General features: G+C 46.9%; 1 long non-coding RNA gene across 1 annotated transcript in view; it reads left to right on the forward strand.

Annotated features, from left to right (window-relative positions):
* The first annotated feature begins 3,556 nt into the window (after nucleotides 1-3,556).
* The window catches only part of LOC140411748 (uncharacterized), a 34,285-nt gene continuing 21,160 nt past the window's right edge, over nucleotides 3,557-16,681 (forward strand). Inside the window, exons 1-2 of the long non-coding RNA XR_011940991.1 lie at nucleotides 3,557-3,900; nucleotides 12,018-12,206. This is a non-coding gene — a long non-coding RNA (uncharacterized lncRNA). The remainder of the gene's footprint in view (nucleotides 3,901-12,017; nucleotides 12,207-16,681) is intronic.

The following is a 16,681-nucleotide window of genomic DNA, read 5'->3' on the forward strand; positions in this document are numbered from 1 at the left end:
GCTGGGAGTTGAATGTGGGACCCTGAAGCTATGAAGCAACAGTGCTAACCACTGTGCTACCATGCCGTCATCAAGATGTTGTGCATAGTTGGCACAGGGATCGAACTCACACCGTTGCCATCTTTCTGCACTGGACTCTAGCCATTCAACTGACTGAGCTAACCGGCGTTCTGAGCTGTTATATTACCTGACTCCGGTATTTCTGTAATAGGTCAGGAATTAAGAGCAGCGCCCACCTCACCATACCCTCCCAAATACTCCAACAACCCCCCAGTAAATACCCACGTGCCCCTTGCCTGACCCAACTACCCAGACCCGATTTCCCAAATCTCCATTCACGCCCCCACTCCTCACCTTCCAATCCCACAAAACCAGTAAAACCCTTAACACTTCTAAAAACGTACTAAGCGCGGCGACAGGTGTGGTAAAAGTGGGCGTGGCCTCTCCATGCTCTTCTTTGCCATTGCTCTCGGTGGATGACTGCGCCGAGTGAAGACCAGCTGCAAGGTTGGGAAAGAACAGGGCCGCAATTATTTTTGCAGTCAGCGGCGGTCACCCCAACACTGCCACCGTTGGGTAGATCCAGCCCGTATACATATTTTGTGCGTGAAACAGGACTTCTTGTTGTACCTCCAGTTACAGAAAGCGAAAATTCCAAGCCGTGAAAACATAGAAACATAGAAAAAAAAAGAACAGGAGGAGGCCATTCAGCCCTTCAAGCCTGCTCTGCCATTCATTATGAACATGGCTGATCATCCAACTCAATAGTCTATTCCCGCTTTCCCCCATATCCTTTGATTCCCTTCGCTATATCTAACTGCTTCTTGAAACTATACAATGTTTTGCACTCAACTACTTCCTGTGGTAACAAATTCCACAGGCTCCCCACTCTCTGGGTGAAGAAATTGCTCCCCTTCTCTGTCCTATTTGGTCTACCCCGTATCTTCAGGCTGTGCCCCCTGGTTCTGGACACCCCCACCTTCGGGAACATCTTTCCTGCATCAACCCTGTCCAGTCCTGTTGGAATTTTATAGGTTTCTATGAGATCCACCCTCATTCTTCTGAACTCCAGCGAATGCAATCCTAACTGATTCAATCTCTCCTCTGCCATCCCAGGAATCAGTCTGGTTAACCTTTGCTGCATTCCCTCTACAGCTAGAACATCCTTCCTCAGATAAGGAAACCAAAACTGCACACAATACTCCAAATGTGGCCTCACCAAGGCCCTGTATAATTGCAGCAAGACATCCCTGCTCCTGCACTTGAACCCTCTCATAATGAAGGCCAGCATACCATTTGCCTTCTTTATCGTCTGCTACACCTGCATGCTTACCTTCAGTCACTGGTTACGATGATACCCAGATCTCGTTGCACATTCCCCTCTCCCAATTTATGGCCATTCAGATAATAGTCTGCCTTCTTGTTTTTGCTACCAAAGTGGATGACGTCGCATTTATCCAAATTATACTGCATCTGCCATTCATTTTCCCACTCACTCAACTAGTCCAATTCACACTGAAGGATCTCTGAATCCTCCTCACAGTCACCCTCCCACCTAACTTTGGAGATGACATTTTGATCCCTTACTAAATCATTAATATATATTGTGAATGGCTGGGGTCATAGCACCGATTCTTACCTGCTAATTTGAAAAAGACCTGTTAATTCCGATTCTTTGTTTCCTGTCTGCCAACCAGTTTTCTATCCATCTCAATGCACTACCCCAACTCCCCTGCGCTTTAATTTTACACGCTAATCTTTTATGCGGGAATTTGTCAAAAGCCTTCTGAAAGTCCAAATACATCAAATCCACTGGCTCCCCTTCATCAATTCTACTAGTTACATACTCAAAGAATTCCAGTAGATTTGTCGAGCATGATTTCCGCTTCATAAATCCCCGCTGAATCTGTCCGATCCTGCCACTGTTTTCTAAGTGCTCTGCTATAAAATCTTTGATAATGGATTCAAGAATTTTCCCCACTACTGACGTCAGACATACTAGTCTATAATTCTCTGCTTTTTAAATAGTGGAGTTACATTAGCCAACCTCCAATCTGCAGGAACGATTCAGCAGTCTATATAATCCTGGAAGGTGACCACCAATGCATCCACTATTTCTAGAGCCATCTCCTTCAGTACCCTGGGATGCAGCCTTGGGGTGACTGTCTGTGTGGACTTTGCACGTTCTCCCCATGTCTGTGTGGATCTCCTCTGGGTGCTCTGGTTTCCTCCCACAACCCAAAGATGTGCAGGTTAGGTGGATTGGCCATGCTAAACTTCCCCTTAATGTCCAGGGATGTATAGATTATGTCCCAGGAATAAGGCAGAGGAGTGGACCTAGTTAGGGTACTCTTTCAGAGGGTTGGTGCAGACCTGATGGGCCAAATGGCCTCCTTCTGCAATGTAGGAAGTCTACAGTTCTATTCCATGGTTTTACAAAACCCATGCAGACATGGGGAGGGTGTACAAGCACCACAAAGTCAACCATGGTCCGAATTGAACATGGGTCCCTGGTTGCAGCAGCGCTAATTAGCGTGCCACCTTGTTACCCATGTTAAACATGTTTCTGCCCTGTTTACTTCAATTATATTATTCATTTATAATTATCTCATAATTAAATGTTGTGTTTGATGTTTCAGTACGATATTTGTAAAAGCTTGCAAAGATTAATGTAAAACATTTATTAACAAAAATAATTTTATAGATACAAAACTTTGAAACCAGTTAACATTTAACGTAATGTTTAGCTTTAGCAGCTAAACAATGACATAAAACTACCTCACCTTTTACAAATTTCTTGCAATAAAATATATTTATTCACTCAAACACAACAGTTCTGTCTATCTGTAAAGAGGAGGGAGGGGAGGAGGGGAGAGGGGGGAAGGAGGGAAGAGGGGAAGGGGTGGGAGGGAGGGAGGATGGAGGACGTGGAGGGAAGAAGGGGAGGGGAGTGAGGAAGGGGAGGGTGTTGACATATCAATTGTCAATCTTACAAGCTCAAAGTCCGAAAGCAGCAGTTGCTGCAGGGCAGTATCCTGGAACACATGGGGTGGGTAATTGATTTGCTTCCTCGCCAGGCGGAGATGTAGCCTAACTACAGATTTTGAATCTGCACTGGATTCTGCAATACCTGTCAGAGACATAGTCACATTGGCTTACAGGAGGTTTACACACGTTAACTAAGGCATTAAACTTTGTTAAAGCATTTGAAGTCATCACTGAGACTTGTGAGGATGAACATTACATAAGGGAGACTCTTAAACAACGCTGCTTAAAATGCATTGCAAAATCCAAATGTACGTCAGCTCTGAATCAGCTGGGAGGACAGGCATGCGAACATTAGTGTGCTTGAAGGAGTCAATAGTACCAGTATCAAGGGCATGATAATCCAAAACCAACTCCATTGGGCCACCCATATGCTGAGGGTGTCAGAATGCTGACTGCCAAAGCAAATCTTCACCCAGCTCAAGGAAGGATTCTGAACAAGAGGAGAACAAAGGAAGATCTTCAAAGACACCTTGAAGGCTTATCTCAAGAAATGGAACATAGACGTCAATGCCTGGGAGATCTTTGCTCAGAAGAGACCACTTGAGGATCTTCCTGATTGAAGGGTCACAAAACACCCGACGACATGAGGAGGCCCGGAAAAGGAGGCTAAGAAAGGAATACCCGCAACCTAGAGTTCAAGGACCGATCCCACCTTTTAGAAACTCCTGCCAAGTGAGTGATTGGAGATTCGACTCTAGGATCGGGCTCATTAGCCATGCAAGGACCCACAGAACCTGTGACCAGTATCACGGAGTATCTTAGATGGACAATCATACTCGTTCGCTTGTGATCACCCCATTCTATCCATTATAGTTCATTTAATGGAATTAACATCCTCATGCCAAACCAAAGGTAAAAAAAAAATCTTTATTCCACTTTCTGTGACTTCAAACTCTCTTTATGTAGCAAAGTGCCCTTTTAATGGAATTAACAGCCTCATTGTTGTAATCTCAGGGTTACTCCCTGTGGCTCGTGCCAGTGAGGCTAGAAATAGGAGGATAGTGCAGCTAAATACGTAGCTAAACTGGTGGTGCAGGAGGGAGGGTTTCAGATTTCTGGACCACTGGGATCTCTTCTGGTTCAGGTGTGACCTGTACAAGAAGGACGGGTTGCATCTAAACTGGAGGGGCTCCGATATCCTGGCTGGGAAGTTTGCTAGAGTCACTCAGGAGGATTTAAACTAGTATAGCAGTGGGGTAGGAACCAGAGCTTTAGCTTAGAAGGAGTAATAACCGAAGGGGAAATAGAGAACAAAAATAAGATAACAACATCACTGTGTCTGCTCAAACACAGTGGTTTGAAGTGTATTTTTTTTCAGTGACAGAAGTATAGCAGGTAAGGCAGATGAACTTAGAGCACTTATTAATACTTGCAACTATGATGTTGCTATCACAGATACATGATCAAAGGAAGGGCAGGATTGGCAGCTGAATGTTGGAGGAAAAGGATGCTTCAGGAGAGATAGAGAGGGTTGTAAAAGGGGTGGGGGAGTAGTATTACTGGTTAAGGAGAATATTATAGCCATACTGTGGGAGGACACATCAGAGGACTCATATAATGAGGCAATCTGGGTAGAGCTCAGGAACAGGAAGGCGGCAATCACAATGTTGGGCGTTTATTACAGCCCCCCAACTTCCAGCGATAGAGGAACAGATAGGTGGAGAGATTTTGGATAGGTGCAAAAGTAACTGGGTTGTTGTGGTAGGGGATTTTAATTCCCCCTATATTGACTGGGACTCATTTAGCTCTAGGGGCTTGGACGGGGCAGAGTTTGTAAGGAGCACCTAGGAAGGCTTCTTGATGCAATATGTATAAAGTCCAACTAGGGAAGGGGCAGTACTGGACCTGGTATTGGGGAATGAGCCTGTACAGGTGGTTAAGATTTCAGTAAGGGAACAGTTTGGGAGTAGTGACCACAATTCCGTAAGTTTTAGGATACTTTTGGATATGGATGAGGGTAACCCTTGAGTTAAGGTGCTAAACTGGGGAAAGGCAAATTATGATAACATTAGACAGGAATTGAAGAATTTGGATCGGGTGCGGCTGATGGATGGTAAATCAACATCGGACATGTGGGAGTCTTTCAAGTGACAGTTGATTAGGATTCAGGAAAGTCACATTCCTGAGAGAACAAAGGATACGTACGGGAAATTTAGGGAGCCTTGGATAACGAGGAATATTGTGAACCTTGCCAAAAAGAAAAAGGAGACTTTCGTATGGTCGAGAAGGGTGGGGACAGTCAAAATCCTTGATGAGCATAAAGAAAGTAGGAAGGTACTTAAGTGGGAAATTAGAAGGGCTGGGAGGGGTCATGAAAAGTCCTTGGCAAGTCGAATTAAGGTGAATCCCAAAGCATTTTATTCATATGTAAAAAGGAGGTGGAAGGCCAGGGAAAGGATTGGACCACTTAAGGACAGTGGGGGGAATCTATGTGCTGAGCCAGAGGGAATGGGTGAGGTACTAAATGAGTACTTTGCATCAGTGTTCACCAAAGAAAAGGACTTTGTGGAAGATGATTCTTGGGTAGGGTATGTGGACAGTCTGGGTCATGTTAACATCGAAAAGGAGGAGGTATTGGGAGGAGGAGGGTAAAGCAGTTGATGTGGTGTATATGGATTTCAGTACAGCGTTTGATAAGGTCCCTGCTCTATCCATGTCTCCGAAATGACCACAACATCGAAGTCCCAGGTACCAACCCATGCCGCAGGTTCACCCACCTTATGGATGCACCTGGCATTGAAGACACACTTTAAACCACCTTCCTGCCTGCCGGTACACTCCTGCAACTTTGAAACCTTACTCATGACCTCACTACTCTCAATCTTCTGTATACTGGAGCTACAATTCAGGTTCCCAAGCCCCTGCTGAACTAGTTTAAACCCTCCCGAAGAGCATGAGCAAATTTCCCCCCCAGAATATTGGTACCCCTCTGGTCCAGGTGCAGACCATCCCGTTTGTAGAGGTCCCACCGACCCCAGAATGAGCCCCAATTATCCAGAAATCTGAAACTCTCACTCCTGCACCATCCCTGTAGCCACGTGTTCAACTCCTCTCTCTCCCTATTCCTCGCCTCGCTATCACGTGGCACGGGTAACATCCCAGAGATAATAACTCTGTTTGTCCTAGATCTAAGTTTCCACCCTAGCTCCCTGAATTACTGCCTTACATCCCTATCCCTTTTTCTACCTATGTCGTTGGTACCTATGTGGACCACGGCTTGGGGCAGCTCCCCCTCCCCCTTAAGGATCCCGAAAACACGATCCGAGACATCACGCACCCTGGCACCTGGGAGGGGGAGGGAGATAGGATGTATAATCATCTGGAAAGGAATAATTTGATTAGAGATAGTCAACACGGTTTTGTGAAGGGTAGGTCGTGCCTCACAAACCTTATTGAGTTCTTTGAGAAGGTGACCAAACAGGTGGATGAGGGTAAAGCTGTTGATGTGGTGTACATGGATTTCAGTAAAGCGTTTGATAAGGTTCCCCACTGTAGGTTACTACAGAAAATATGGAGGCATGGGATTCAGGGTGATTTAGCAGTTTGGATCAGAAATTGGCTAGCTGGAAGAAGACAAAGCGTGGTGGTTGATGGGAAATGTTCAGACTGGAGTCCAGTTACTAGTGGTGTACCATAAGGATCTGTTTTGGGGCCACTGCTGTTTGTCATTTTTATAAATGACCTGGAGGAGGGCTTAGAAGGATGGGTGAGTAAATTTGCAGATGACACTAAAGTCGGTGGAGTTGTGGACAATGCGGAAGGATGTTACAAGTTACAGAGGGACATAGATAAGCTGCAGCGCTGGGCTGAGATGTGGCAAATGGAGTTTCATGCAGAAAAGTGTGAGGTGATTAATTTTGGAAGGAATAACAAGAAGACAGATTACTGGGCTAATGGTAAGATTCTTGGCAGTGTGGATGAGCAGAGAGATCTCGGTGTCCATGTACATAGATCCCTGAAAGTTGCCACTCAGGATGAGAGGGTTGTTATGAAGGCGTCCGGTGGGCTAGCTTTTATTGGTAGAGGGATTGAGTTTCGGAGCCATGAGGTCATGTTGCAGCTGTACAAAACTCTGGTGTGGCCGCATTTGGAGTATTGCGTGCAATTCTGGTCGCTGCATTATAGGAAGGATGTGGAAGCATTGGAAAGGGTGCAGAGGAGATTTACCAGAATGTTGCCTGGTATGGAGGGAAGATCTTATGAGGAAAGGCTGAGGGACTTGAGGCTGTTTTCGTTAGAGAGAAGAAGGTTAAGTGGTGACTTAATTGAGGCATACAAGATGATCAGAGGATTGGATAGGGTGGACAGTGAGAGCCTTGTTCCTCGGATGGTGATGTCTAGCACGAGGGGACATGAAAATGAAATGAAAATCGCTTATTGCCACAAGTAGGCTTCAATGAAGTTACTGTGAAAAGCCCCGAGTCGCCACATTCCGGCGCCTGTTCGGGGAGGCTGTTACGGGAATTGAACCGTGCTGCTGGCCTGCCTTGGTCTGCTTTCAAAGCCAGCGATTTAGCCCTCTGCTAAACAGCTTTAAATTGAGGGGAGATAGATATAGGACAGATGTCAGAGGTAGGTTCTTCACTCAGAGAGTAGTAAGGGCGTGGAATGCCCTGCCTGCAACAGTAGTGGACTCGCCAACACTAAGGGCATTCAAATGGTCATTGGATAGACATATGGACGATAAGGGAATAGTGTAGATGGGCTTTAGAGTGGTTTCACAGGTCGGCGCAACATCGAGGGCCGAAGGGCCTGTACTGCACTGTAACGTTCTAAAAATGTTCTAAAAGGTTGGATCAAATCAGATGTTAAACTGAAGCCCCATCTTTCCTTTCAAGTAGGTGTGAAAGCTTTCATCGTGTTACCAAGAAAAGCAGGACGTTGCCATGATCAATATTTATCCCTTAACCAACAGCACTAAAACAGATTAATTGGTCATTTAATTCAGGCATTGTCAAACTCAGGGGTGGGTCGCGGGCAGGTGTCAGGAGGTCACGGAGCCGTCCGTCGCGGCGCTCCTGATCGCGCAAATCTGCACGCAACAGCCGCAGCAGACGGCTTTTAATAATGCCGGCTACGAACGGCCTTCAAAATGGCTAGGAACAGATTTTTAAAATGCGGCTGCACTGTGCATGCGCACCGATCATCGGGCACGCATTTGTTTTATATGGTTGCAGACTTTTTTTCAAGTTCGGGGGGCCAAAAGGACCAATAGGACAAAGGGACCATAGGGGCCAGAGGGACCCAAAACCATTTCCTCCATTCTTGTCAGCAACAAACAAGGTAAGAGAAAATGGTGGGTCGCGCAGGCCGGCCGGCGTGGACCGTAGAGATTGGCCGGCGTGGGTCGCGAAGGTCGGCCGGCATGGGTCGTGAAGGTCGGACGGCGTGGGTCACGAAAGTAGGCCGGGTTGGGTCCTGAAGGTTGGCTGGTTGGTAAAAATGGGTCCCGGGAAAAGAAGTTTGAAAAACACCGATTTAATTCATTGCTGTTTGTGGGATCTTGCTGTGCACAAATTGATTATAATGTTTCCTTACATTAAAACCATGATTGCATTTCAAAAGTATTTAATTGGTTGGGAAACACTTTGAGATATCATACAAAAGAAGCTATGTAAATTCTTTATTTCAATCAAATAGAGAACTGACTGCAGTACCGGATAGGGCCTCCACTCCCAGTGGCGCTACTGGCACTGGAGAGTGGCCAGTCATCTAATAGGCCAACAACTCTTGGGATTGCTCCTGAACTTTTTTTAAAATTACTTTAACAGAGTTACAAAGCCAGAGCTCAGAGTGTGGACAGGGGCAAACCCTTAATCCAGCTCCTTGGCTGCTCCAAAAAACAATTCAAATTGAATCCAATTCATGGTCCCCACAAGAGAGACATACCAGAGCCAGGCATTACACCTGACCCTCACGCTCACCTTAGCCAAAGGCCGAGGAGCGATGCTCCTGAACATTTAATCAGATGCATGCAGGACTACCGCTATCATAGAAGATTCCAGCAAGAAAGGCCCACAGGGAAAGGGAGAAATGTAAGAAAGATAAAGAAACCTGAAAAGATGGAGCTGTGAAGTTAAAATGGAAATAAAAAAAGAACAATGCACAGATCAATACCCAGGATGCAAACATTGTGTTGTATTCTGTCAAAGATTAACACCCAAAATGTGAACTCTCCTCCCCTTCCCTAGGCACGTAAAGATGACCATACAACACCCATGCCCAAAGAAAATGGAGAATATAAATAAAATCTGAAGTTACTAATATCAATATTCAGGTGAGGCACTGCTCTAAAACCTGAGGTGAGCTGGTTTGAAACTATAAGGAAAGTCAGAGGCACAGAGCTCATAAAAATAGTCAGCTAAGTGGTCAACCTGACCTGTGTTTAGCTTTCCCGATGTAGAGCAGAGAACAGGAACAGTGAACACAGTCTATTAGGTAATTCTGTTTGTCCCAAAATGCATTAGGGAATAATTTGGGAGCAACAAGCAAAGCAAGGGAATATTCAATAAACATAAAGATTTTGGAAAGTATAAAATCTTCAGGAATCCCAAGAAAGTGATTTCAATGAAGGTCTATTTGTAAAGCAAAAGTAAAGTCCATAATGCGGCATATAGCACAAAGTCCCAATCGTGACTACTGAATATGCTGGTCCCAATCCGGGACGGCTTTGAAGCATTGGTTTCACGAGCCCCAGCTGCTAGACCTCCACCTCTCAGTAGGGGGAGCTCATATTCAATGAGTCCCGCGGGGAGATCAATTGAGTCATCCCTGCGGGCCCCGTGAGGGTTATTACAGGAAGAGAGGGGTTGAGGAAGTGAGAGAGCTTGAAGTGCATGTCCACAGGTCTTTGAAGGTGACAGGACAGGTGGTAAAGAAGTATATGGAATGCTTTCCTTTAATGGGTGAGATATTAATACAAAAGTAGGGATGTAATGATGGAACTGTATAGGCCACAGCTGGGGTTTTGAGTACAGTTCTGGTCATCACATTACAGGAGGGGCTCTGAAGAGAGTGCGGACAAGATTTACAAGAATGTTGCCAGGGCTAGAAAATGTAAGATATGTAAAGAAATTTGATAGGTTAGGTCTGTTTTCCCCAGAACAGAAGAGGCTGAGGGGTGACCTAATCAAGGTTTACAAAATAATAAGAGGTCAAGATAGTGTAAACAGGAAAGATCCATTTCCCCTAGCTTAGCGGTAAATTATCAGGAGGCATAGATTTAAGGTGATTGGTAGAAAGATTAGAGCGGACATGAGGAATATATATTTTTAACCAGGAAGGAGTGCTTGCCCTTCCAAATGGCATGGCAGGTGAATGGACAGGAATTGAATCTGCTACATTTGCAATGGAAATGGAATAGGAGAAACTCAAGTGAAAACATAACAAAGCGTTTACCAATCTTAACAGTCAGAGAAAGATTCTTAAAAGCGAACATTGATTACCATGACCACTTTAATTAGCAATAGCAGATTGATAAACCGGGTAACATGAGGAAATATCAAACTTGCAATAAAAAAGTTCTCAAACTTGAAAGAAAGAGGATGATGTCGGCCTATATTGACACTATGAACCAGTGGCAGGATACACATCAATACTTTAATGACATTAGAGGGGCAGAGAATTAAAAAGAGGATTGCCACGTAAAACGGGAGGAGGAAAGAATTGTCACTGAGCAGTTGTTCATTAAATTAGAGCTGGTGTGTGGGTGTATTTTGACCAGGGTATAATTAATCAGGAGGTCCACTAGATTGAACCAAATTTCTCAATCGCGTGTGTTCTATCAGATTAAGAGAGTGTAAGCCAGTGTCTTTAATACAAAGGGAAATGTGCAAAGATAAAACAAAGCTCATGCTTGCAGTGTACATGTGCAGCTTTGGTCGAAGTGCCATTTGCGGCAACTCCAAACTGTCCCTTTCACCGTAAATATACCAGGAGGAAGAATCATTGCAGTCAGATCGGCCGGTGTTTCACTTCATGAATTTTAAGTAGCACAGTCTTTGTGTCCTTGAATCGAACACCCTGTTTCCTAGAATTAAAATTAACTGATTTGCTGGAAACAGCTATAATCATAGGTGTTTTCTGTTCACAAGTATTTCATTGTCTTGTGTTAAACAATGACACGCTTGCCTGAGGGTGAATGAATTAAAAGATAAGCTGGTGTAGTTACAAATCTCATACCCACCATTTGTAGGTGACAAACACATTCTGTACCCTTGGCAGATTCGAGCAGTGACATATTAGTCTAAAAGCTTAGATCGGACTCCTGAAAAATTCAATAATTTTGCAATTCTAATTTCTGGGAAAAAAATATTTTTATTTGATAAAATTTAAAGATTAATTAGTTTGTTGTACACTCCTATTGAGTACATTCTTGGGACTGAGTCAGTGTGAGTGTGTGTGCGGGTGTGCACGAGTGAGTGTGGGATGGGAGTGTGTGTCTGTGTGGCAGGGTGTGAGTGAGTGTGGGTGTGTTGGGTGAGAGTGCGTTCGTGTGCGGCAGGGTGTGAATGAGCGTGTGGAAGTGAGTGAAGGTGAGAGTATGTATGGGGATGTGTCGGTGGGAGTGAGTGAGTATTGTGTGTGGGTGTAAGTGAATGGCTGAGTGTGTGTGTGGGGGAGAGCGAGTGGCTGAAAGTGGTTGGGGGTGAGCGAGTGGGTGCATGTGTGTTTGAGGGGTAAGCAAGTGGCTTAGTGTGTGTATAGGGAGCGATTGAGGGAGTGGGTGAGTGGCCGAGTGCGTGAGGGGGGTAGGTGAGTGGCTGAGTGTGTGAGGGGGGTGAGTGAGTGGCTGAGTGTGTGAGGGCGGATGATCGAGTGGCTGAGTGTATGAGGGGGTGAGCAAGTGGCTGAATGTGTGTGTGGGTGAGAGTGGCTACCCCTCCTCTACCTTGAATGATTGGAATACACTTAAGTAATTGGAATGCACTTACCACTCTTTGATGTGGTTGATGTTTGTAAACATTGAGGTTTCAGCATGTTGGGTCACTCATCCATGAAGGGAGATGATTAAATCAAGGCTGCTGCTGTTTTGTGGAAGCTGTCAATCACATCCCACGACTAAAAATGAATGAATGGCTTCCAGCTAATGGATCTGAGGGATTTAAACACTGGTCTCAGCTGTTCTGCTTCCAGGAATTGACATGTGGAGCTTCCAGGTAAGTGTTACACCTCTAGTCTTTTTCACTTCCCCTGCCTGGAATGCTCTCTAGTTTCTAGACAGGGGTCAGGTTGTCAGGGGTCAGTGGGAATGGTGGTCTAAGGGGGTCGGGGATATGTGGGGGGTGTCCCATGCGAGGTCAGGGAAGTAATTGGGGGTATCCCATTGGCGGGGGGGGGGGGGGGTGGTGCGGTGGGGCTCAGGGGTGTTGGTTTCTCCCATGGAGGGTCGTAGAGAGCTCAGACTATAGTTACCCAGAAGTTAGAAATGGCTTTAATTCTTCCAGTTTTTTCTGGATAACTTTTGCAGTGAGACAGTCAGAATCATCGGCACTTGCAATTTGTATGGTATTTTGGGGTAGTTTCCATTGCAGGGCAATTGCCCAGGGGAAGTTTGAACTTCCCAGGCAATAGCAGGAATTCCTTCCCTGGGGACATCCAGCTGCGGGTGGGAGGGGGATTTTCATCGTGCACCTTTGGGATATCCCGCAGTTACAATGCCCCGGAGCTGAGCTGATTGAAGATATCTGCTGAAACAAGGAATCGAGAACGATGAGAGATTGATCCTTTGTTTTAAGATATTGGACATGATTTTTTTCAGAAGGCATATTAAAGTTTACTGACCTGTGTTTCCATTGCATGGGCTGCAGGCACGGACCTCCATTCAAACACCTAAAATATTTTTATGAATGGGGTTAGTCTGAAAAGTGGCCTTTAGCTCTGTCCGTCAGGAACTGCCAGAACGGGAACGGCTGCTGCCAACCTTGAGCAGCTTTGTGGTTCCCAACCGGCTTTCAGTTGGACTTTTTTAAAAAAGCCAGCAGATTATCACCATCGGCGACCACCTGGCTTCTCCAATGTCCAGCCCTCGATGAGCTGCCTTCTTGAACTGCTGCAGTCCATGTGGTGTAGCACGTGCAGCATGGTAGCACAAGTGGATAGCACTGTGGCTTCACAGCTCCAGGGTCCCAGGTTCGATTCCCTGCTGGGGCACTGTCTGTGCGGAGTCTGCAAGTTCTCCCCGTGTGTCCGTGGGTTTCCTCCGGGTGCTCCGGTTTCCTCCCACAGTCGAACGACGTGCAGTTTAGGTAAATTGGCCATGATAAATTGCCCTTAGTGACCAAAAAAGGTTAGGAGGGATTATTGGATTACGGGGACAGAGTGGAAGTGAGGGTTTAAGTGGGTTGGTGCAGACTCGCTGGGCCGAATGGCCTCCTGCTGCACTGTATGTTCTATGTACCCCCTCCGTGCTGTTAGCGAGGGAATTCGAGGAATTTGACCGAGTGACAATGAAGGAACGGTGATGTATTTCCAAGTCAGGGTGGTGATTTGGAGGTGGGGACCAAGGGCAATGTGTCCAAGTTTGCAGGCAACACTAAGATGAGTGGTAAAGCAAAAAGTGCAGAGGATACCGGAAGTCTGCAGAGGGATTTGGATAGGTTAAGTGAATGGGCTAGGGTCTGGCAGATGGAATACAATGTTGACAAATATGAGGTTATCCATTTTGATAGGAATAACAGCAAAAGGGATTATTATTTAAATGATAAAATATTAAAACATGCTGCTGTGCAGAGAGACCTGGGTGTGCGAGTGCATGAGTCGCAAATCGTTGATATTGAGGCCTTTACTTTGAATCATAGAATTTACAGTGCAGAAGGAGGCCATTCGGCACCGGATCTTTGAAAGAGCACCCTACCCAAGCCCACATCTCCACTCTATCGCCATAACCCAGTAACCCTACCCAACACTAAGGGCAATTTATCATGGCCAATCCACCTAACTTGCACATCTTTGGACTGTGGGAGGAAACCGGAGCACCCGGAGGAAACCCACGCGCACACGGGGAGAACGTGCAGACTCCGCACAGACAGTGAACCAAGCCGGGAATCGAACCTGGGACCCTGGAGCTGTGAAGCAATTGTGCTAACCACCATGCTACCATGCTGCCCTGCGGACAGGTGTAACAGGTGATTAAGAAGGCAAATGGAATTTTGTCCTTCATTGCTAGAGGGACTAGGGAGGTTATGCTGCAATTGTATAAGGTGTTAGTGAGGCCACACCTGGAGTATTGTGTTCAGTTCTGGTCTCCTTACCTGAGAAAGGACGTACTGGCGCTGGAGGTTGTGCAGAGGAGATTCACTAGGTTAATCCCAGAGCTGAAGGGGTTGGATTACGAGGAGAGGTTGAGTAGACTGCGACTGTACTTGTTGGAATTTAGAAGGATGAGGGGGGATCGTATAGAAACATATAAAATTATGAAGGGAATAGATAGGATAGATGCGGGCAGGTTGTTTCCACTGGCGGGTGAAAGCAGAACTAGGGGGCATAGCCTCGAAATAAAGGGAAGTACATTTAGGACTGAGTTTAGGAGGAACTTCTTCACCCAAAGGGTTGTGAATCTATGGAATTCCTTGCCCAGTGAAGCAGTTGAGGCTCCTTCATTAAATGTTTTTAAGATAAAAATAGATTGTTTTTTGAAGAATAAAGGGATTAAGGGTTGTGGTGTTCAGGCCGGAAAGGGGAGCCGAGTCCACAAAAGATCAGCCATGATCTCATTGAATGGCGGAGCAGGCTCGAGGGGCCAGATGGCCTACTCCTGCTCCTAGTTCTTATGTTCTTATGTTCTTATGTGAGTGTCTTTGAGGGGAACCTGTAGGTGGCAGTGATCCCAGGCATCTGCTGCTCTTGTCCTTCCAGATGGTAGCGGCCGCAGGTTTGGAAGGTGCTGTTGAATGAGCCTTGGTGAGTTCCTGTTGTGCATCTTGGAGATGCGACACACTGCTGCCAGTCTGTGTCTGTGGCAGTGGAAGTGAGTGTTTAAGGTGGCGGTGGGGGTGCCAATCAAGCAGGCAGCTTTATCCTGCATGGCACCAAACCTTTTCAGTGTTGTTGGATCCACCCTCTTCCAGGCAAGTGTAGAGTATTCCATCAGACTCCTGACTTGCATCTTGTAGGTGGTGGACAGGTTTCGGAGAGACAGGAGCTGAGTTCCTCGTCACAAAATTCCCAGCCTCTGACCTGCTCTGGTAGCCGCAGTATTTATCAGGCTAGTCCAGTTCATCATTTGGTCAATGATAACCCCCAGGATGTCGATAGTGAGGGATTCAGCGATGGTAATGACATTGAACATCAAGGGGTGATGGTGACTTGCTGGCACTTGTGTGGCATGGATGTTATTTTCCACTTATCAGCCCAAGCTTGAATGTTGTCCAGCTCTTGCTGTAAAAGGACACAGACTGTTCAGTATCTGAACAATCGTGAGCTGAACATTGTGCAATCATCCGCAAACATCCCGGGTGGGATTCTCCCATCCCGCGGCAGAGTGTCCACGGCATCGTAAACGCCGTTGCGTTTTATGACGGCGTGACCGGGCCGCTGCCAGGAGTAATTCTGGCCCCTACAGGGGCCCAGCACGGCGCTGGAGCAGTTCGCGCCGCTCCAGCTCCCGGCGCCAACTGTGCGCCGCGGGATCCGCGCAGGCGCGGTGGCCTCCTTCAACGCAACATGGCGCAGGAGTTCAGGAAAAGAGGCCGGGGGACAGAGAGGCCGGCCCGCCAATCGGTGGGCCCAGATCACGGGCCAGGCCGCATCGGAGGCCCCCCGCCGGGGTTGGAGCCCCCCTCCTCCCCCACAGGCCGCCACCCGACCCAGAGTTCCCGGCGGCTGCGAGCAGCTGTGGCTGGTGCCAGCGGGACTCAGCGTTTTAACTGTGGCCGCTCGGCCTATCCCGGGCCGAGAATCGGCGGACCGGCCGCGTAGAGCGGATCATGACCGGCGCCGCGCCAATTGGCTCTGCGGAGAATCGCGTGCTGCCGTCGGGGCAGCGTGGCCCTGTGGCGGGGATTCTCCGGCCCGGCCCCGGGCTGAGAGAATCCCGCCCTCCACTTCTAAACTTATGGTGGAATGAAGCAGTTGCAGACTGTTGGCCTTGAACATCCCTGAGATACTCCTGCAGTAATGTCCTGGGACTGGATGACTGACCTCCAGCAAACTCAACCATCTGCCCTTGTGCTAGGCATGACTCCAACCATTGGAAAGTTTTCCCCTTGATTTGTCATGTTTGGACCAAGGCTGCAACGAGGCCAGGAGTTGAGTGACCCTGGTGGAACCCAAACTGAGCTCCAGTGAGCAGACTATTGCTGAGTGCCACTTAAAAGCACTGTCGATACCGCCTTCCATCACTTTGGATCAAGAGTAGACTGATGGTGCCAATTGGCCAGGTTCGATTTGTGCTACTGTTTGTGGACAATTTACAATCTGGGCAATTGTCTACAGATGACATGTAGATGCCAGCCTTGCGGCTCTACTGTTCCAGCTTGGTCAATGGCCCAGCAAGTTTTGGAGCACATATCAGTCCTATTGCCGGAATATCGTCAGGGCCCATCATGCAATATCCAGCACCTTCAACTTTTTCTGATATCACATGGGTTGAAATTGGCTGAAGAGGCAACGATGCTTGTACCTCAGGAGAAGG

The sequence above is a fragment of the Scyliorhinus torazame genome, chromosome 4, assembly GCF_047496885.1.
Source record: "Scyliorhinus torazame isolate Kashiwa2021f chromosome 4, sScyTor2.1, whole genome shotgun sequence".
NCBI lineage: Eukaryota > Metazoa > Chordata > Chondrichthyes > Carcharhiniformes > Scyliorhinidae > Scyliorhinus > Scyliorhinus torazame.